This window comes from Cydia splendana, chromosome 2 (assembly GCF_910591565.1).
Source record: "Cydia splendana chromosome 2, ilCydSple1.2, whole genome shotgun sequence".
NCBI classification, from domain to species: Eukaryota; Metazoa; Arthropoda; class Insecta; order Lepidoptera; family Tortricidae; genus Cydia; species Cydia splendana.
In genome coordinates this window covers 11,478,515-11,502,023 of record NC_085961.1, presented here as the reverse complement: position 1 = coordinate 11,502,023, position 23,509 = coordinate 11,478,515, and the positions used below count along the sequence as shown (strand labels likewise).

The 23,509-nt window shown below is 36.7% G+C and overlaps 1 protein-coding gene and 2 long non-coding RNA genes across 4 annotated transcripts in view; 2 read left to right on the top strand and 1 right to left on the bottom strand.

Moving 5' to 3' along the window:
• LOC134804118 (uncharacterized) overlaps window positions 1–23,509 on the top strand; it is an 805,015-nt gene that overhangs the window by 589,247 nt on the left and 192,259 nt on the right. The window lies entirely within an intron of this gene.
• The window catches only part of LOC134804074 (ras-related protein Rab-18-B), a 175,689-nt gene that overhangs the window by 103,671 nt on the left and 48,509 nt on the right, over window positions 1–23,509 (bottom strand). The window lies entirely within an intron of this gene.
• On the top strand, window positions 2,695–23,315 carry LOC134804131 (uncharacterized). Of its 2 annotated transcripts, none has more exons than XR_010146075.1 (3): window positions 2,695–2,798; window positions 11,213–11,364; window positions 21,807–23,315. It is a non-coding gene; the product is annotated as an uncharacterized LOC134804131 (long non-coding RNA). The 2 variants fall into 2 exon arrangements; XR_010146074.1 differs by lacking the exon at window positions 21,807–23,315 and adding an exon at window positions 11,461–11,799.

Sequence of the window (23,509 nt, the reverse complement as noted above, 5' to 3'; positions counted from 1 at the left end):
TTCCTTCTCCTGGGAAATTTAAGCATAACCCTTTAACGAGGTGTAGGTACTCAAAATGTAGTTTATTATGAATTGCAATACTGAAAATACGTCGAATACCTATCGTGTAATTCATTTCAACACTGATCCGTTTAACTCTTTCACGTATACGAAGAATTCAATTTCAAAGTGCATTAATACATCAGTTGGATTATTATTTTATGGAGCTTTTATCATTCGAATGGAACAAACATACCTACTGTAATTAGATCAAAGTTTTTTAATAGTACTTTTTTTATAATTTGAGTCAAATGCACTTGCATACCTAACCTATGTTTGTTCATTTTTAAAGACAAAAAATGAAACAAATAGTTATTTACAAGATGAAATTTAGAAAAATAGAAGGTGTAATTAAGTTAAGTACTTATTTACTGTAGGTAGGAATATAAATAAATATGATAAAAATATTTTGTGAATCTACAAATCATGTTCCAAGAAAATACTTTAACTACCTACCTACTTACTTATACAGTAATCGAAATCGACTAGAATTGTTGAGTTTTCAGCTGGCACACAAAGAAAACATATCGGAAAATAGCATCGTTAAACTAACAATGGCCGCTCCACTATTCTTAGGTCTATAAACGTCTGAACCCACATTTTCCAATACACTCACTCTCTGAGCCACAGGATACGTCTCCACGAGTCTTATAGGATCCGTGAACGGCAATTTGGTTGAAATATGTTTCATAAGCGGAGCTCATGGTGAACGAAACATAACTGATATTCAAAAGAATATTAACATTAATTGGATATACAATTGTGTCTAACCTAACTCGGTCTGTTTAAATAAATTTCAGTAAGTACCTACCTATAACTACTACATACTTTATCGAATGTTATGGTTGATCTGACACAATTACTTAGGTAAACAGTTGAAACTTGATTGTTTAAATGTCAGGCCGTTTTACGATATTCAATGAAAATTAGGACAATTTTTCATTTAAGCCACATATGGCACCGTTGTTTGTGTAATTTTGTACAAGCAACGAAACGAATATTATATTGAATTTATGTATTTACAAGAATTGCTCGTTTAAAAGTATAAGATTATTTATGTTTAAGGGAGGTAATTACAATACAGGTTTCTTCTTAAAATAAAATACGGAAAATATTTTGTAAAAGTTTTATTAAAATAAAAATTAAATACACACTGTTATACGATTGTAACGATCTTGCTTCTAACAGGTCGGATCTTTTTTGTATAATTAGTTTTAATGGCATTTATTATTGGCCTGTATTTGCCTGAATGCGGTACTTTGGTTGTTAAAATAATCGGTTTTTTCGGTGTCGTTATTATTATTCGTTCGGTTTTTTCTTCCTTCACCTCTGCCAATCTTCTTAGCAGCAACTCCCGACTCGATAGTTTCATGCTTTTCCTTTTCAAAGGCACCTTATACTTTTTTCCTGTCCTGAATACGTTATTTTTCTTGGAAACACGATTATTAGTATCTACTTTCACTAGGTACTTTACTGTTAAGTTATGTCTTCGCGCTAAACTATTGATATCATTCACATATTTTTGAAATTGTTCGTCTACATGTTCTCCTTCTAATTTGAATCCTTTCGGTATTTCACTCAACCGCCCATCTTTTATAATTTTTCGTTCTGTAAAAATAACACGAAGAGAGAGAAAATTATATTAGTCTGTGGTAAAGGTCAACTATGGCTGTTGTATACAAGATACTTTAGAGTAGAGCAAGAAGTTTCTGGATAACAGATTATGAGACCGATTTGAGCGTTTCTTTTATTTTTTATCATTTTTATATATTGTGACCTTTTTTACCGCCTTTGTGTTATTTCTGCTCAGAATCACGAGGTCTTTCAATCCTAATGGGATAAAAAAATGTCCCAGACTTTTTTTCCTATTGTGTTACCATTTCCCCATGGCGGTAACAAAAAGGAAAGTTTGAAAAATGTATGGAAATTTTAGTACACTTTTTTTCTCCTTTAAGGATGAAAAGGGCTCGCGATCCTGACTAGAATAACACAAAAGTGGCAAAAAAGGTCATAATATAAAAAAAATGGCAAAAAATAAAAGAAACGCTCATTTATCGGAAGTAAGTAAATTAGGCGCATAAATTGCAAAGAAATGTAATAAATTGGCATTAAAATATTACCTTCAAAATATCCTCTTGCAATGACAATTCCGAAGAACGTAAAAAAATACAGTCTGATACACATGTTGCCTGTCTTCCAAATACATGAGGTGTGGTAGTGCAGGTGGCTTTATATCGAATAGCATCGGTAAAAAAGGTAAAAGATAAGGATCGCGGACAATGTCATTTGTTTTGTGGCGCTGGGTTGGTTAACCCTTTCACCACGCGGCAGTCAGCGATCGTGCTCTAGGGAAAATTCCAGAAAAGGTATTGCCTAATAAGACAATTATCTAAATTTTAAAATAATACCAATTAATCTATTAAGAACCGTAAGAAGAAATAAAGCAGCGGTAAAAAAGAGAATTAATAAACAGTAAACTGATGTTTATAAATTAACGAAATCAATATGTTTTGTATAAGTGCACAGGCTTATTATGCTCGTAATATGTTATTTATCACTTTAAACTGCATTTTTAAATGTTGCATGATTCTTTCAATGAGTTCTATTGTTCTCCATTGAACAATCGCTACACTCATTTTGTACTGTTGTAGGTATGTGCAATTGAATAGCAGCAGCATGCTTTGAACATCTGGCTACGTTCATACTGTGCTGTGTGTTAAATAAGATGTATCCAAATATTTACCTACGGTTTTAATCAGGTACCTATATCAACTATTTGTATAAGTTCGACTATACAATATTTAGAATACATACTATATATTTAATAATACTATAATATATTATAATAACACATAAAAAGGCCCCAAATGTTACCTAATCTTAATAAGATATGGATATGTTATCTAGACAACCTGACGAGTAATTAATTACTTTAATATTATTTACTTGGCAGTTATTCACGGAGTGTTATTGAATCATAATTATCTCTTTATTTATTTATAATGAGGTAAACAATGTAAACCAGGTACGGCAGCCATGCGGATAAGTGGTACTTAAAACTTATCTTCTTTGAATATGTTTTTATTTCAAGTTACTGAGGACACATTATATCTCAGAAACCATATTAGTTTCCTGCACACATACCTATTCAATTAGAATTTGCAAACCCACTCATTGCGCGAAGTTCTTTTATGAAATAACTCCAGTATCAATATGAGGATGAAACCACTACAAATCGGGAGAAGAAACTTTTTCCCGATACCGGCTCGATATCCCGTCCCACAGTACAAATTTTTCGCTTGGGAATTTCATAGCTTCGGAGTTTTCAATGCAGTGTGATTGAGGGTTTGGTTGGAACGGAACCGCAACTTTACCTTTTTTTAGATCAATCTTGTTTTAATAGGTACTTAATCCTACTAATTTATGCTTATGCTAGAATATATAGTTAATTGGATTGATACAATACACTCTGTAGTTATTTATAACATGATAACATACCTAATACGTTGGGACAAACAAAGTTCTTGTTCATGAGAGGTAGCCTGTGTTTATGCAGTGGGACGTATGTTAAGCAACCTAGGTAGAACCTCGCTGATCCGGATGGAAAAGAAACCGGGCGTTAACGGATTGCAGAGGTTTCCGGATTATCACCTTTGAAAGATTTTATTTATTATATTTTATATCCATTTTGTCAATAACATATTATTTTGATGGAACTAAGGGAATAAATTACTAGCAGTAAAATAGTTAAGTAAACTGCTTTATATTGTTGAACTTTATTTCCAAGGAACTCGTCTAGAAGAAATTTCAACTTTCGTGGCTATCGAAGGCTGTGCGTCCGCGTCGAGGGCGTTTGGATTATAGGGTGCCTAGCCAAAGTGACAATCGCTTGCGCTACGATAGCGAAACGCTTTGTGTCTCTATATCTATCTTCCATTGTAGTGCCACAGTGACAGTTGCACTGTAACACAGTCTAACTAACTGTACCTACATAATTAAACACTCGTGTGACCTTATTATACGTCGCACGTTTTGTAAACTCACACTCATATTTTAACGCCTTTGATTGTGTAGCAACCACATTATGAAACCGGTTAGTAGCCTTTTTTCACTACTTATTGGAGTATTCTATTTATACCTACCCTTAGAGGATATAACCAAACGGAGACGCCTTGTCTGTAATTTTCGGTACAAAACAGTCTGCCGATTTTTGCGGGGAGGGGCACGTCAAATGTATACGTAACGTAAAAATAGCCATGTCAGATAAACGTCAGTCCATACAATGTGTATGACCATTTTTTTTTCCATTTTCGACAGAGTGGAAAACATGTTAATGGCTACTTCGTTTGGTTATATCCTCTAAGTACTTACCTTTACCTTTACATTCATAGAGTCATCATCTTTCTAGCGTTTTGCAAGCTTAATGCAACGGCTAAGGGAGATTGTGGTCCGTTTCACTTACTTTCATAGTGAAAATAACATAATTCCATGTGAAGGTTGGTATCAAAGTACCCCACAGTTAACACCCATTACCCCACCTTAATTACTAACTCCACATTTAATAAGGCTGTGATATGCTCTGATGAAAACACAACGTGCGCCGTTCGGTCTATATTTAACCTTAATTTGCTACGATTATGGTTCGATTAAGCTATTCGGTGTTACGTTAATTCAAATGGAAATCTGTAAGTTTGAATTAGCTAATGGATATTCGATACTGCAGTACAAGGATTTAGTTTTAGGCATCATACCTTCTCTCTTACTATTAATTAGTCTCTTTACCTGATATGGCTTTAATAGAAGAAGAGGAATTAGTAGATTGTGTCACAAGGGAGCAAAATGATAATTTTGCATTGAATTTACATTGACTCCTGAACAAAGCGAGGGATGCTACAGTTGAATCCAGAGAGTTGTGAGGGACTCTAAAATAGAATCCTGAGCGTATTGAGGGCTTCTAGTGTTAACGCCCAAGGTGGAAATAATGTTGCTGAAAAATGTGAAAAAGTTATATGATAGACTTCGCTATGATGATAGATTTAGAGACATAAACTAATATTAGAAGAGAGTCTGTTTTCACTGAAATAATTATGAATCAGTAGCTTCTGCCTCCGACTTTATTCACGTAGAAGTTGTTTAAAATGTTTAACTCTAGTTTCATCATCTTAGAGGTTGAATAAAATAAAACTCCTGATTGAGAAAAGCTCTGCAATAACATTATTTAGGTTTAATTTTTACAATTTCTTTGAAAAATGTAGGTATGTGATTTGACATTGACCGCAGTTAGATACTCGTAAAATGTCAGTTTGCCTTTCTCATTGCAAACAATTTTGACAAATCACGCATGTTACTTGTTATCGAACGATATGGCAATTCGAACTGGCTCTAGATTGTCTCTGAATTAAATAATAACTACGGTTGCTTGATATGCATGAAAATAGTTTTCATTTACAGATTTACCGCTAATTAAAGTTCAATTTATATTGTAATCACTATGTAAAAATATAATTTGTTTTGTTGTTTATAAACTGGCCATATTAGCAAAACTTTCGTGTAAAATGAGCGATCAAGATCTGATATTTCTGAGATATCACCTCACATCCGCTAGCTTCGTAACAGAGAAACGATGCTGGATGCGGGTCTTAGTTACTTAACGTGCGGTTTCTAAACACTTCTTAAAGAGCTTATAATACGTGTGTAGATAAAACAGTGTAATTAACTGTACGTGTACATACTCGTAATGAGGCATTAATACGAATGTTGGTCTCTGAAATTAATGAAGTCGATGCCTTTCCTTATGTGGCAGTCACATAAACTATTATAAACCCATCGCCGATTTTAATGTCTAAAGTTACTTGGTAAGTCGGCATTTTTTTAACAATATGTGTTTTGTTACTAAAAATCAATAAAATAATTACCTACTTTTCTATCTAATTAAAACTTACACGTGTTTTTCTAAAATACTTACGTCTAAAGTGCTTCACCCACTACTCAGGACATGGGCGTGTAGAAAAGTAAAAATCCATTTTCGTAAAGTGTCTAACTGTGTTCCGTCGTAAGCACTTTAAAATGATTCGATCCATCAAAGGTTTTCACACTTTTCCGATATCCAGCACTTTACTTCTAAGAATAATAATTTCGTCCGTGATGCGCGACGTTACTCGTGTTTCATTTTAATTATTCAAAGAAAATGTTGGAAAACTTTAATCAATATTAATGTAGGTAGCCAATTTTACTTACACTTGATTAAGAAGTATATTTTTTTGTAGCTGTATTTAGATACGGTAACCAACAAAATATAATTATGTGAATACTTAAATAGCTAACCAAATAATATACAACAATATATTTAAGTACAACTTTTACTTATTAATTTAATACTGTTTATTATTTATTTTTTCTGTTATTTATTGGCTAAGCTCAATAACCATTAGGGCTTCAGATAGAGCCATACCTCTTTCCCTGTTTGAACTTAGTGGTAAGGCTCAAAGATCTCGTTTTCGTTCACGACACAGCGGCGTAGACCGGCTGTCGTAGTTTTTTTGGTACTCTTGAAATATAACCCAATTTTTCTCAAAAGCTATCCGGGCTTTCAGAACGCATTACGGTTTATGTTAGCGTTGTCATCGCAGCGAACTGTCTGGCAGAGTTTCCACCCAAAATATCGTGTCTAATTTTACCTACATGCTCTGCAGATTTTGCTTCTAAAAATACACTTTCACGCAACGTTGTCTTTCCGTAAACTGTACCTCACAGTTCCCAGATCTAAATCACTCGGGGAAGAAATTCGTCACGTCAAATTATACGAGAAGAATAAATCTGTGGCTGAGGCGGCTATATTCAATAACGCCGCCGTTTCATTACGAGAATGAGCGAATCCTTCGTTCGTGTGAATTCAGATGTGATTTCGCGGTTTGTTATTCTGCGTTACGCTTAGAAGATCAAACGAATTGTACTGTCTTTAAGCATACAGAGTTTTTAGTGGTCGTTGATTTCATAAAAACAAGGTATTCATTGTCATTACGGGTTTCATTTTCTTAAGCCTGACTTTAACATGCTAACTACGTACACTTTATTCTAAGATTGAATAATAGTCTCAGTGGCCATAATAACGGTAGACGAAATAGTTTTTTTTACGTATACTCCCGTCAAGATGTGCCTGGTCATAATGATTATAATATAACTATAAAACGAGGTAAAAACATTCTGTAAAAAGTGTTAGAAATATATTTACTCTCTCTCTCTTCTCTTCTCCTGACCGATTTCGGTCGGAGAGGAGTTACTATTCATATCTTAAAGCATTAAAAATCCTAATTCATGCTTATACTTAAATATTTATTAGGTACGCCTTTTAATCTTGGTAAAAAATGATAGAAAAATACTAGTACAAAAGCAAAAAAAAAGTGACTAATAACGTCATTTACGTCTTTTCTACTTAGTTATAGTGACATATGCCTTTTAATTAAAATATTTTAACTCGTTGCCGTAGTCACGGACCAAGTTAAGAAAAAACGTATTCTTATGTTGACAAATACATTTTTTCCATAAACAATAACAAATATGCGCTGTTGCGTTCTCTGGTAATAAGGTTAGGTGTCGTCTTTTAGTTAAGTTCTTTTATAGTCTTAGAGGATATAACCAACGGAGACGCCATGTCTAAAATTTTCGGTACAAAATAGTCTGCCGTTTATTGCGGGGGAGGGGCACATCAAATGTATAGGTACGTCATGACAGATAAACGTCAGTCCATACATGAGTTTATAGTACATAAAATAAAATAAAAATGCTAGTAATAGATACACATTTATTGCTAACCATGGAAATATAAATCAATTATCGAATGATTGTTAGTTGTGCCCTTCTTCTTATTGACGGCAGTACCTACTGCAAACGTTGCGGGGTTTCTCTTTTCGAATTGCGGCACTGAGTGCTATTGTTAGTGACTTTAGCTTACATTATAAGTAGCTGTTGGGCGATAAGGTGGAAAAAAGGTGACTTTTATTATTTTTCTATTGTTTTACGCTAATATTCATTTTATTTCATTATTTCTTAGTTGTTTATTTATACGGTTTATTTCACTCTTAAATACTGAGGCCACTATGTCACGAGATTTTGAATTTACCTAAAAATCGAGATTTTATCAGTGTTTTTAAGTTAATCGCAATACACCACGTCATCTATAAACAAAAGAAAGAAAGTTTCAGAGCTTATAATGTATTTTTCATGATCCGACAAAATTACATGAAGTCAACCTACAACTTCGTCAACCAAAAATTACGTGTCCTTGTTCCTACTCCTATATTGACACAGCCCTTGTACAGTTCAGACGACGTACAATCTAAAGCCAAACTTTAGCAATAACCAAGCATTTCTGAACAATCGATGTAGCTAATATTCGTTTATTTGTTTACCACTGCCTAACGGCAACTTGGGGCATTTGTAGGAAAAACAAATATTTGCCCGGAGGGTCCGCGTAATGAGAATTGCGCCCGCAGATTGATGGGGATTCGACTTTTTCATTGTTTGAGGATGGTATGTGATCTGTGTTTTTACAACAAGCATGTTAGATAAAAAAATACTGTCGGTAAAGAATTTGAATTGTTAATTCAATTTACAAATTCAAGATCGAAAATGATTTTTTTAGGCTTACTTGACTGTTATGTAACGAATAAGTGAATCATAGGTGATTTGATGAGCCAGTATGTTCACAGTAATATTTAAAGTTAATTGTAAATGTGGAAATAAGAATAGGATGTAGATTTTGGAGCAGCTCCAGTGGAGAAGTAGGTACCTATCTTCTTTTAAAATTACAGATACAGGATGTCCAGAGGCAGATTTTTGATTTCAAAATTTGATAAATAAAAGTATAACATATAAACCAATAATATTTATTATTATGAAGAAAAAAATAATACGGATAAAAAAATTTGAATATCACATTTTCGCGTGTAGTTGATTGTGCATCACGAATACGACGTCATGTTGAAAATTAATGCAAAAGTTACACTTAATGCGGTAATAAGTGAAAAGCCGTTGGTAAGATACGCATTTAAGAGTATATGCACGTTACTCTGCTGGTCAGTGGTCAGTGATCCATTGTAACTAACCAATCCGCAACATTCACGAAACTTAAACACCCCCACTATGAAATGTTTTGTTCCGAGTGGTGAGTAAAGTTGCTACAGCCTAGGCTATTAAACTCAAGTGAAGCGAGCGGATGATTTTTGTGGAAGATAAATTTTGGACGATTCTGAACGTGATCGTGAAGCGCCAACTTAGAAATTAAACTTCCTAGAATAAGCCTGGGTTTTGTCCAGTATATAATAGTCTATTACGTCTATTACTGTTACGTGAGCTATTTTCTCTCACTACTATGTTACAGGAACGCAGTACTTGTGTTTATTTACATGTTATTTCTTTTTCATTTAAACGTTCCACGTTCATAAAATTTCTCTCAAATTTTATCAACATGCTACAATATTTAGAACCGCTGGCCATAAGAAGCTTGAATTTAAAAATAATGGAAAATATTAAATAATATATTTACTTATGTATTTTATTTGATCGTATCTATGTATGTTTTAATATCCCCAAATATTTATTTATTTATTTTTTATTTGTCGCCCGTTTAAAATGAATACTCAAGCCATAAAAACCTCCGTTTCCCGCCTGGACATGTACATTATAAGTATATTTATTTAAAATAAACTAAATTTACTAAAATAAAGTTACATATTTACTTATTATTTAACAAAATATACAACTAAACCTATTACAAATTAAAACTTATAACCTAAATAGTATACGACATTATTAATTTATTACTTTATCAAAAACACCCATGAGAGTTTGAATAGTTATTTTATAAGTAGGTACCTGGTCCGTTTGTACCGAAGAAGTCGATACGTTATCTGAATAATACTCCCATTCTCCTTAGTCGGTAGGTAGGTATACCTAACATATTTAACAAATTCAATATAAAACTTAAGAGCTAAAAGTCCAATATAGCCTGACAAACTTCTAGGAAACTCGTGTTCCAGTTCGAAATGCGAACTAATACCGGTCTAACAACTTAAAGAATCAAATTAGAGGCTAACGCCTCACTCTCACGGAATCGATTCCATTCCGTTCGATTAGAAAAATGGAAATTTATCCCGTTCGCGTTCGAGAAAGTAATTTTCGATAAAACAATTTGTCGTTGGAGGTCGTTCCACACATCTGTGCCGTGATCCAGCCTTCAATTTTTCCGCTTGACTCAATTGTTTGTGTGCAAAATGGTTGTGTTTCTTGTACGGTAGCTGTAGTTTTATCAATGTTCACGATAAAGTTTTGTTTTGCATGACTAGACTATCACAAGACTTTGGAGTAGGTAATGCTGTTCCCTTCCAGGAAACTCATTACCTACTGAATTAATCATTACTTAAGTATGATTGAAAATAAGTTGACTGCAACTAAAGTACAATTATTATCTTATATTACCACGTCATTACCAAAATTATAAATAAATAAATAAATAATAATAAAATCTTTATTGCTTTAAATCTTAAACATTACATTGTTTTTTACATTATAAAATGTATTAACATTATAAAACAGGTGTATCAGGTTTGTAACACATTTAGGTAGTGGGGTTGAGCCTCTGCCTCCCGAACTAGGTCCAAGCCTGTGACTCGGGAGTCAGTGATTCCTCCTCTTCTAGGTGTGAGCTCTCAATATGGTAACAAAGCAAATGCCAAAATAACAGTAATATACAAACACAAAAATAAAAAGAAAAAGAGATAATAAGCCAACTAATACAAGATAAGTGTATGTCTGTAATTGTGAGTATGCGCGGGTTCGTGTGTATGGTGTGTGTAGGTGTGTATGAAGTGTGTATGGGGAGGCGTGAAGTTAGAGAGAGTGTAGGTAATGCGGTTTGTAATTATAATTAGCATGATATTTTTAAGGTGGAGAGCAATAGTTATTTATGGGTTATTTCAAGCACGATAAGAGATTTTCAGTTTCCTGATATGATAGTGTTTGTAAAAAGGCATTTAGTTTTGTTTTGCAGCAATAGGAGTTTAGAGGAATTGACTCGAAAAGACGGTGTTTACAATTACTTACATACAAAAAATACTTAGGGGATTACATTTGGAAAAAAAGAGGTACCTACATTTTTTCTTTGCTAATTTTTCAGGTGAACCTACAACTGTGCCTGAAATGGAAAAGATAAATGAACGAACTTAAATAAAACAGTTAATTAGCCAACTCCGCGGGATGGGACATCGATCTTCAGGCAAAAGTAAAGAAAAAGTACGCTAAGACAGCTAGCGGGTCGGTGAAAAAGTTGTAAGAGATTTGGCCAGCGTTATGATAATATGTATTCTAAAGTAGTATATTTTTAATATTTCTTTTATAAAATATACCTTCCCGATGACATTTTAGATTAGGATGACACTTCGAGCAACACGGAAGGGAGGCGGCATTCGCACTATTTCCCCTCTGCCTAGGTACAAGATCAACTGATCTAGCGCGGGTAATAAAAGTAGTTGCGCTCGGATTTTTCACTAGACCGAGTCCAGACGCGCGCGTGAACACAGCAGCAGAAAAAATGCCTAATTGCTAGGTTTTTTGTTGTAAAAAGAGGTCGGGGACATCAAATTTACAAAAGGAAGGTGTTACATTTCACATGCAATATTTTTTTTACATATCATACGTTTAATTACATTTAAACACAATTATTATATTTTAGTCTCATGCAATTGTTGGATTTATCGATTTTGCTCGCCCAGTACAGTCCCCCCGCCCAGTGCAGTCGCCCAGTAATTGCGGATCGGTCGAGTGACAAATCCGACTTCTCATCTGTCAGAATACAATAAAATTCTTCAACGAAAATGTGTTAGTGTGCGTGTTGTGACACTTGTGACTCGTCCGTACACAAAAAGAGATCGAGGTTTGCAAGATTTGTCTTTGTCGTGTGTCATTTTCTATGTATTTGTGTCGTCATTACAGATTGGATTTTGTATGTAAGTGTGTGAGAAGTGCGACTGTGTGCACCTTTCCCCCCGCGAGAAATGGCAGAAAGATTTGTACGGTAAGATATCGCTTGGGCCCCTCCCTTCCGATGTGTCGGAAGCCGGTGTTGCTCGAAGGGATGGCAGGATTAAACGAACTTACCTGAAGTGAAGTTCAATCCTTATTATATGAAGCATTTAGTCCTAGACAACTTAACAGTGTAGTTCTCCCTTTTCTGCTGATACATACGCAAGTTTAGAGATACCATTAAAAAGTAAAAACGTCATCGTCTGGCAACACTCACTTCGTTTAGAGCGTTAATATAATAAATATATGGGAAGTAAATCATGATTTACTTGAGGAGAGTGGGAGCCTCCCTTGTCTAGGACTCATCATTCTCTTGCCCTTGTCCCATTCACTTGGGGTCGGCGCAGCATGTCTTTTTCTTCCACACATCTCTGTCGCCCGTCATTTCATCATTCACTTGCGTTCGTTTCATATCATCTCTCACACAGTCCATCCACCTTTTCCTAGGTTTTCCTTTCCTCGTACTTCCCTCCACATTCATTCGTAATACCTTTCTCGTCACATGACTTTCATCCTTCCGCATCACATGCCCGTACCACGCTAGGCGATTTGCCCTTACTTTTTCTGTTATGGGTGCAACTTTCAGGCTTCCTCTTATATACTCATTCCTTCCATCCTATCCATTCTTGTCACGCCACACATCCATCTTAACATTCTTATCTCCGCTACATGCAATCTTTTTTCATCCATCACCTTTAGGGCCCAACACTCTGATCCATACATGACGACAGGTCTTATGACTGATTTATAGATTTTACCCTTCAACCGAAGAGGCATTCGGGCATCGCAAATGGTTCCCGTGACCTGTCGCCATTTCATCCATCCTGTGCTAATCCGATTTTTCACGTCACGGTCAATATCGCCATCGCACTGTACGAACGAACCGAGGTACTTAAAGTCGGAGCAGACCGGCAATTGTAACGCCGTCGAGTTCTATGGCAGCAAAACTGGAGAGACCGCCAAAATCGCAGAACATATGTTCTGTTTTAGATCTGCTGATCTTCAGGCCAACATTCTCCAATTTTTGCCGCCATTTCTCAAGTCTACTCTGCACCTCGAGTTCGTTTTCACCAACAAGCACAATGTCATCGGCAAACAGCATACACCAGGGTGCCTCCTCCTGTATGTCCGACGACAGAGCGTCCATAACAAGCAGGAAGAGGTAAGGGCTTAAAGCCGATCCCTGGTGCAAGCCTACCGTGACACTGAACTTGTCGGTGGTGCCAGCAGCTGACCGGACGCGTGTACAACATCGGTTGTACATTAACCGGATTAGCTCTACATACTTCCCAGGCACGCATTTCTCTTTCAGAGCCCACCACAAAACCTCTCGGGGTACTCGGTCGTATGCTTTTTCGAGGTCAACAAACACCATATGCAGGTTCTTTTTGGCATGTCTGTATTTTTCGCACAGATGGCGAAGTGCAAAAATGGCGTCTGTTGTACCTCTCCCCGGCATAAACCCGAACTGGTTTTGTGTTATATCACTCTCATCTCTCAGGCGTCTCTCTATCACTTTTTCCCATATTTTCATGCTATGTGACATGAGCTTTATTCCTCTATAGTTGTTGCATTCCTGTACATCCCCTTTGTTTTTAAAAATGGGCACCAGCAAACTGTCGCACCATTCGTCGGGAATGGTTTCTTCATGCAACAACTTATTGAAGAACAAAGTCAGCCACTTACATCCATCCTCACGCAGTAACTTCCATACCTCTCCTGGTATATCATCTGGTCCTACAGATTTCCCATTTTTCATACTTCTCACAGCCGTTCTTACTTCGTCCATACATATTTCTTTCACTGCACCCATATTTATCATCCTGTGCTGTAGTACCCTGTTCCATTCAATTTCCTCATTCATCAACCTTTCGAAGTAGGCTTTCCAACGTTCTTTTATCGCTTCGTCTTTCGTAATCACCTTACCTGCATCATCTTTCACACATTTGATATGAGACATATCCCGGGAACTTCTTTTTCTCGCTTTGGCTAGGCGGTACAGCTGCTGTAGTCCTGTGCTGCTGTTCTTGCTATAGCAACTGCACGCTTTGCTTTCTTCTTACATTCTTTATATTCTGTCGTCTTTATGTCCTTCTCAATTTCCTGCCCAGTTTCAACACTTTGCCATTCTTTAAATGCCTGCTTCTTTTTCTTTAATACTTCCTGCACCTCCTCATTCCACCACCACGTTTCCTTATCTATCACACCTTTCCCTTTCGACTCTCCCAATACATCTTTTGCTACTCTCCGTATACAATTTGCCATCTCGTTCCAACATTCGTTTGTATTCAATCCTTCCATTCCTTTCATTTCTATAATTTTATCTATTACACGTTCTTTAAATTTTATAGCACATTCATTCTTCTCTAGCATATGCCATCTTATCTTTGCAGGGGGCCTTTCGGTTCTCATACGAGACTGGACTTTAATGTTCACATCGATTACAAGCAGCCTGTGCTGTGAAGTAAGGTGTTCTCCTGGTATTATTTTTGTGTCTTTGATGCAGTTGATCTTATTTCGCTTCACATGGAAATAATCAATCTGCGTGGTGTGATTGCCACTTTTGTAGGTTATCAGGTGTTCATCCTTTTTTTGGAACCAGGTATTGGCGATTGCCATGTCCAAGGAAACCCCCATGCACTCTTTCATACCCCACATTCATTCTTCCAACATGTCCATTAAAATCCCCTCCCACATATATCTCCTCATTTGCTGGTATAGTCACACTGCGTCAAAATCCTCCCAAAACTTCTCTTTCGCTACATCGTCACATCCACTCTGGGGAGCATACACACTTATTAAATTGAGTGTGACGTTTTCTAACATCACTTTCATAGCGATGATTCTATCGCTCTTCCTGTCAACATTTGTGACATTCTGTTTCAAATGACGATCGAGTGCTATACCAACACCATTTCGTCTGCCGTCACTCCCACAGTAGTAAAACTTATATCCTTCTCCAATCTCTCTAGCCCTCGCACCCTTCCACTTTGTTTCCTGCAAAAAAGCTACATTTATACTTCGTCTTTTCATTACATCTGCTAGTTCTCTCCCCTTCCCAGTCATCGTCCCTATATCCCAGCTAGCATACCTCAATCTCACATACTTAGGTTCCCGGGCTCGCTTCTTACGTCGCCCCCGCCCGGGCTGGTGCGACAACCCTTGTCCATTTCCCACAGGAGCCGGGTGCTGCCCCTGCGCGTCGCCTGCGGGGTTCGCGTTAGCCCTGTCGCTCATCTCATTTAGTCCGATAATCATGCTGCTAAAAGGGTTTGGCATGAGTTTTTACAACCGGCCGCCTGCCTGTCGTTAACCCTCCTTGGGAATCCCTAGTTGACTTAGGTGACTGTCAATTTACTCCTTAAGTCGCCTTTTACGACATCCATGGATAAGCACGGAGTGGGCTATCCTTAAGCCGGCAAGCACACGGCAACCTCCCTTGTCTAGGACTAAATACTTCATATAATAAGGATTGAACTTCACTTCAGGTAAGTTCGTTTAATCCTGTCATTATATTCGCATTTAGTCCTAGACAATTTAACAGTGTAGATGTTTAGAGGCAAAAATTAAAAGATTATATGCATAAATGAGATTAAAACTATATTTTTCAAAAAACACAACAACTCTTCTAAGACTTAATATGATTTAAGTCATGGTCTCATATAAAAAATTAACATGTTAAACAAAACAAAGATACATCTTCTCTAGTGAGAAACACTGATCCAAGTTTACTGTAAGTCGATATACTAAGATATACAATATACATATACAATGTGGTTCTCACTATAACATAATTAGGTATTATAAATCTTATTATATTCTAATCAGACTTTTTCAGTGTTACCAAAAAACTAAAACTAACTATTCTGCCTAGCTTCAGAATCACAGACGGCTCGTGCAAATGCATTTTGTTCATTATTTATAAGGGGCCTATTATAATATCTAGCGAAAGTAAGAGATCTGCTAGACCACAACAGCCTTCAAAATACTGTCGATGGTAAGTCCTGCCCTATATGCTCTTGAAGAAGCTGCGTGGCGTGTTGAATGAGATGAAAATACAGAAACATTGATACCACTCTCTTTCATAACTGACTTGAGCCACCTGCTAATAGTTTGTGTGGAAGCTGCTTTATAAGGCCTTTTAAAAGTAAGAAATAAATGAGAATCATCTTTCCTATGTTCTCGTGTCACTTCTAAGTAATGTAAGAGAGTATTAACAGGACAAATTTCTAAATCATTATTTAAAGACGGTAAGGATAATTTTGGTATGTCAAAATTATCCTTACCGTCTCTATTACTCGTATCTATTAAGAGCTGAAGTCTTTTGTAGATCTGTAAGTATCATTTTTTTTTTTTTTTTTTTTTTTTTTTTATATTAGGGGACATCTTACACAGATCAAACCTAGCCCCAAACTAAGCAAAGCTTGTACGATGGGTACTAGGCGACGATATACATACTTGTATAGATAAATACATACTTATATTCATAGAAAACAACCATGACTCAGGAACAAATATTAGTGTTCATCACACAAATAAATGCCCTTACTGGGATTCGAACCCAGGACCATCGGCTTAGCAGACAGGGTCACTATCCACTAGACCAGACCGGTCGTCAAATTTATTGTTATATTGTTAGGTCTTATTAAAAATAAAGTTTGCACGCGTTGCCCAGTGGTCAGCGCTAAGAGCATAACAGTCTTCAAAGTGCTTTGTCTTAAATCTAAGTTTTCTAGAGGATACCAGCGTCTTATATGAGAGAGTACTATAGCTGGGTCCCAAGTACTAGAGTATTTGGGTATACTTGGTCTTAATTTAAAAACTCCTTTAAACCAGCGCTTTATCCTATTGCCTGTGCCTATGTGACTACCTATGACTAAAGATAATGCTGACCGATGGCAATTTAACGTTTGATATGAAGCACCTTTATCGACAATAGTTGTTAAGTATTCTAATATCTTTGGTATTGAGGCGCTTAAAACATCCTCCTTAGAGGTGATACAAAAATGCCACCACTGGCGCAGGCAAGAATCATATTGTTTAATACTGTTTTTAGATAAAGAGGCAATCATTATCTGAATTGCCTTGTTGGGTAACATTCTTCTCTTCAATCTTCATTGCCTCCCTGACAATATGCAAGCCCCCAGGGTAAGGTGCTGGTGTAAGGGGTGTGTTGATCTGGAAGGAGATGTTAAAAGATTTTTATCTGGACCAAATGTGAGAATTACAGATATTGCTAGTGACCTTAGTAAGGGGTACCAGGATTGTGTAGGCGAGATAGGGAACACCACTATACCTGTGGCCTTGTCAGTAACTATTTTTCGTAACACCTTTAATAACAATGAGAAGGGAGGGATGCATAAAAGTAATCGGACCATTTTATTGTAAAGGCGTCAATATTCCATGCGAAGGGGTCACGGTGCTAAGTGACATATTTAGTACATTTATTATTGAAACGTGAAGCAAACAGGTTGATTACTGGGACACCAAGAGAATCAGTTATACTGCGGAACACCGATGGTGATAATTCCCATTCTATGTCCTCATTAGACGAACAACGAGATTGATAATCTGCCTCAAAGTTGTCCTTTGATTTTATGTAGGAGGCATATATCCACAATTCCCTTGCTTCACACCATTGCCATATCCGTTTCGCCAGGTTATTTAGTTGAGGAAACTGCACTGAACCCATCCTATTTATATATGAAATTTCAGTGGTGTTGTCAATTCTCAGTAAGATTTCGCAGTTTCTGGAGTTGTTAGCGAAGCATCTTAATGCAAAAAATGCCGCTAACAACTCCAGATAGTTTATATGATTCTTTTTTTCCCTCACAGACCAAATCCCCTTTGCACTTTTCCCATTACAAACAGAACCCCATCCAGATAATGAAGCATCACTATAAATTTCCAACAAAAAATTGTATTGCTTAATAAAACAGCATCTATGCATTATGTTTTGTTTCCACCACCTCAGATCCTGTTTTGCTTCCGCGCTTACAGCCATATTACCCTCATAGTTTCCTCCCAAACGTTCCAAAGCTATAAATTTATCCCTCTCTAGGTTTTTTGTATACATAAAACCATAGGAGATAGCCATGCATACAGAGACTAAATTGCCTAACATCTTTGCAAATTCCCTAATTGTGCACTAATGTATTTTTAGAAATTTGTTTGTAATGGATAATATTTTTTCACGTTTCTTGTCCGTGGGACTTAGAGTCATGTTAAGGGAATTTACTTCAAAACCTAAAAACTCTACGACATTGGAAGGAATAAGGTTACTCTTTTCTTCATTTATTACAAAACCTAGGCAAACTAAAAGATTCTTTATAATATGAACATTATTATTGCACTCATTACATGAGGATCCAAAACATATAAGGTCATCTAAATATATCACTACTCTTATGTTTCTCTCTCTTAAGTACCCTATAATAGGTTTTAAAAGTTTGGTGAAAACATATGGGGCCGAACTTAATCCAAAGGCTAGACAGTTTTATTCATATAGTGTGTCATTAAATTTAAACCTTAAAAATCTCTTGTGGTCAGAGTCAATGGGGCACATATAGTAAGCATGCTTAAGGTCAATCGAGTCGCTTAACTTCGAACTCGGGTAAATCGGGTCAGGTTATGCGATTTTGGTATTAAGAAAAGGTAATAGGGTAGATATTTGCTGAGAGGGTCGAATGGATTTACCCGAGTTTGAAGTTAAGCGACACAATTGTGCACATAAAATCACTCTTTGTTAATAATTTGCATACCGTTCTAATGTCTTCCAACTTAAAATGATGATCACCTACAAACTTATTTAGCTTTTTTAAATTTAATATGAATCTATGTGTGCCATCTTTCTTAGGAATAGTGAAAACACTGGATAAAAATTGGATAGGATCATTATCACATACTGATATTGCCCCAAGATTTAACAGTTCCTCAATTTCCTTCAAAATAATTTCTTTGTCAACCTGATTGAAGTTATTATTTTGGGAAGGCTGACTCAAAAATGGAATTTTATATCCCCTTATCCAGCCCAAACTGACAGGATCTTGGGTTACATTACACCAACATTCATAAAAATAAAATAGTCTACCTGCAAAAGGTACCTTTAAGGATATCTGGCACGGCCTCTCACTGCCCATTGGTTTGATCTCCAGGGGTTTGAAGGGGTGGCGGGGGGAGTTGTAACGATGAGCCCCTCGATATGACCCTCTCATTGGCTTGATTGGTTGGGTGCAGGCGCCGAGGGGTCTGATGAAAGTTTTTTGGAGTGTGCGGATTCTTCGCAGTATGGGCAGGCTTGGGCTTAATTATATTCGAAGCCCGCTTCATAGCAGAGTAAGACTTTACTGAGGTGTCCAGATTTGAATACAGGAACTCTTCTCTCTTATTATCTTTCAGGATTCTACTAAGTTCTTATCCAAAAATGGATTAACCAACGTCCTTCTTATTTCAGTGTATTGAAAATGTAAGTGACACAGAATGCGTGAGATATCAGTCAGCTTCTTGATAAAAATGTATTTTTTAAAATCCTGCTTTGACATTGTGTTCATAACGGAACAAATACTTCCAATAGCCAAGCCCAATTCCTGTTGTCTATCTTCCATCAACTTATCCCGTACTCTTGATGGGTTATTCAGAACTCCAATGAGCTCCGTATTAAGCTTAGGGGCATCCAGGAGCTTGCAATTGCTTGGAATAAGCAGGTTTTCTAGAAGCTTCTCCTTATTCTGTTTGGATATTCCTTCTAGCAGGATCTTGTCAATGGTATTAAAGATCTCCTTGTGAATTTCATCACCATATTGTGTGATTCCACCAGCCGACTCCCCTAATGCAGACAGGAACTCATTGTCTAGTTCCGAGTTCAGATCCTGGGCCACGCCCATGCCTGTGTCAGGCTCTTGGGCCTCGCCGAAATCGGTGTCGTTCACATTTTCATCTTGGGCCACGCCCGTGTCTCCGTTTGATTCATCGTGATCATCGTGATCCAACTCCTCTATTACTTCGGGGTCTAGCTCCTGGTGTTGAGCTAAAAAATATAAGATTTCTTTAGAACTTTTAACTTTATCCCACGGATAATGGCAGTCCCGTCACACGGGAGTGCAAATATTTACCTCTTAAAAATCTTTATCGCACCGATAAAGCACATGGCGTCACACGACATGTGAATAAGTGAGGTTATGAATTTTTTTTTATTTATTTGTAATGTATATGTCGTAGTCAGATCGTATAATCCGCCGTATTACATTACGGCTAGCCGTTTTCAAAAACAGGGGAAATGAAATGCGGCGGCTCGACGATTAGCCGGATTGTCATTGCGATACGTTCTTCAATAAGGCGGCCTACGTTTAGCCGCATCGTACTACTATTTTAGATTGTAGAGTGACCAGTTCTTTCGGTCGCCTACGTAACCGGAGTTTGACAATGTTTGCAATTTAATTTATTTTTACCATGGTCCCACCGCACTACATGTGTTTCTTTTCCAAAACAGTTCCTTCACAACTTAAATAGACGGAGCCCCGCAACCGGGGCTCCTATTTCTGGGCGGTTTGCCCTTCGGGCATCTGAAGCTACATAACGAACCTAACCTACTTACCTACCTACGCTTTTTTCCCCAAAGTGTAATGTTTTCACGGACGTCTCACTAATCAATAGGTAGGTGGGTTAGATTCGTTAGGTAGCTTCAGATGCCCGAAGGGCAAACCGCTCAGAAATAGGAGCCCGCGAAGCGGGGCTCCGTCTAGTTAAGTTGCGATGGAAATGTTTTTTGAAAAGAAACAGTCCGACGAACTCCAGATTTGATGGACACCCCAGCGTTTGTCAGGCAGCGCCACGGGTGTTAAAAATGGGAACTATAAACTGTCAAAGCGGCGGCTAATGACTCGCTGTATTACATTACGGCTAGCCGTGTTGAAGAACGTATGGCGCCGAAGACATTCCGGCGGATTCTCATTCAGCCGCATTCAATCCGGCTAATCGTTAAACCGCCGCATTTCAAAACGCCCCTGTTTTTGAAAACGGCTAGCCGTAATGTAATACGGCGGATTATACGATCCGACTGCGACATATATATATTCACTTACAAATATCCCCACGGGACCTTTGTACATTATTTGAATTGTTGTAATACACATCTAAAGCACTAGAATTTATAAGGAGGGCTGATTGATTTGGCCCAAGTACTTACCATTAGACTCGCGGTATTTCGCCAGTCTTTTCTCTAACCTTTCTATTTTATCTTGCAGATTTTAATTTTTTCTCTTAGGCATGGTTTATTCTTGCAGAAAAAACAACTTAAACCAATAATTTTCGTATTAAAATCTTATAATTGTATCCGTCGCGTTGAGCGCAAAAAGAAAAGTGAGTGTTGCCAGACGATGACGTTTTTACTTTTTAATGATATCTCTAAACTTGCGTACGTAGCAGCGGAAAAGGGAGAACTACACTGTTAAATTGTCTAGGACTAAATGCGAATATAATCTTTAAATTGCTTCACTATCGAAGTTTGTTGCGTTTTATAAGAGAACATTGAAAAAGTAACAAACAATATTATGATGACCAATTTTCAACAACTTTAAGCACTTGAGTTTGCGTTAGGTACCTACTCAAATTTTCTACTAATTGATATCAAATTAGATGATGGCGTCTAAACAATTTCAGAATGTACTTATAATTAAAATCCTTTCAACAAGTTTCAGTCAGTCTAGAGCCTTAAGAGAAAAGCTGTGATAAAAAGAGCAAGTTAATCGGAAAAGTTGAACGAGTCGTTGTCAACGGGTGCGCCGGTTGAGTGATTGGCCAAGTGAAGTTGGGCTCAGTCAGATTCAGTCGGACTACACGATTAATGTCGCAAGTGGAAAGCCATTATGTCGCGGAGTGAATGGATAACAGGAATCGTGGGTCTGAAGGAGATTGACACTATTACAGTTGATCTTTCTTTTTACTGTGTAAGCCGGGTTTGCATTTTTTTAATCAAATGTTAGCGTAACGAAAAAAAAAAATATTTCATTGCCAAGACGTAGCGTGGAGAATAAGTACCATTAAATGAAATATAAACCTAATATGCTCATACATATTAAAATTCAAGGCAAAGTTACAGCAGTAGCAGTGCCAAAATCCGATACTCTAGACAAGTGCAGGGTATCGTTTAAAAATTCAAGCTTTTCATCAAAAATGCAGTGTGATTTCACTCCCAATTAAGCTCGTTATTTATGTATTCGGTAAAATTTAGCAGCGCGTTGTTACAGTCGTATTCTGGAAAAAACCCAGAAATTTGGTTTAACAGTATTTTATTTATCATATCAATAATGCAACTGGTAGCTATTTGTGGAGCTTTAGCTGCAACAGATTGTTTGGATAAAGATTCTGTTACTAACTTCGTAACGTAATTGTATTATGTACTTCCATTATCTATGTATGTATGTATAATGATAAAAATTGGTAATGCAACGAGAGCGCAAAGTTTATTTTTGTTCAAGTTCTAATTTGGTTTAGCGAGTGATTTTAATTTAGAATTATGAGCGTAGAGAGGGACTCAAAAGTACGTCTTTCTTTGTCACTTGTTTCACTCATGGTTACTTAAGGCTATTTTAACTACAAGTTTAGTTATCACAATAACCAACAATACAAATAGCACAAAAAAAAGCAATAGTGAAATGTTAATGACAGTTTGACAATTCAGCCACAATTTTTGAGAGCGTTACTAACTCTGCATATTTGACTGCAAAAAAATATCTAATGTCTAAATATCGTTCAAAGTAGAGTTATTTTTAGATGATAATCTTTCCACTTTTTCGACTAGATACCTATATGGTTTTTTTCTCAATAAACCACGTAAAATATTTTGAAAATGTTTATTTATCTCATACGGATTTCTAAACGTTTTGTTTTGTTTGAGGTCTGCTAATGAAAGTTACATTAAAATATTTAGTGAGTCAGAGCGAATTAAATCCAAGTATTCGACAACACACGCTCCTTTGAAATTCGAAAAGGTTGAATTTACATTCTAATTTAAATGTCATTTTGTCTCAAGCTCGTATCAAAATCAAATTTTACGCACTGAGTCTAAGCTGCGAAGTACCTACGCTAGTTCCAGGAGCAGGAAAAACAATTAAATAACTTTAGTAAAATAATACTTTAGTTTTATTGGTTGTATTATGTTATAAACCCATGACAGATACTACCTAGGTACCAATTTATATATTTATCTATACTTTCTAAGGGACGGCAGCAGACGACGCCCAAATTACCAAGTGTCGCAAATACGCATTCTTGAAACCGAATTATGTATTTGCGGCACTTGCAATTGAAACTCTCGGTCCCTGGTCGTCAGACACCAAAAAACTAGTAAAAGAAATTTCTACCAAACTAGTCTGGGTGTCTGGCGACCTACGAG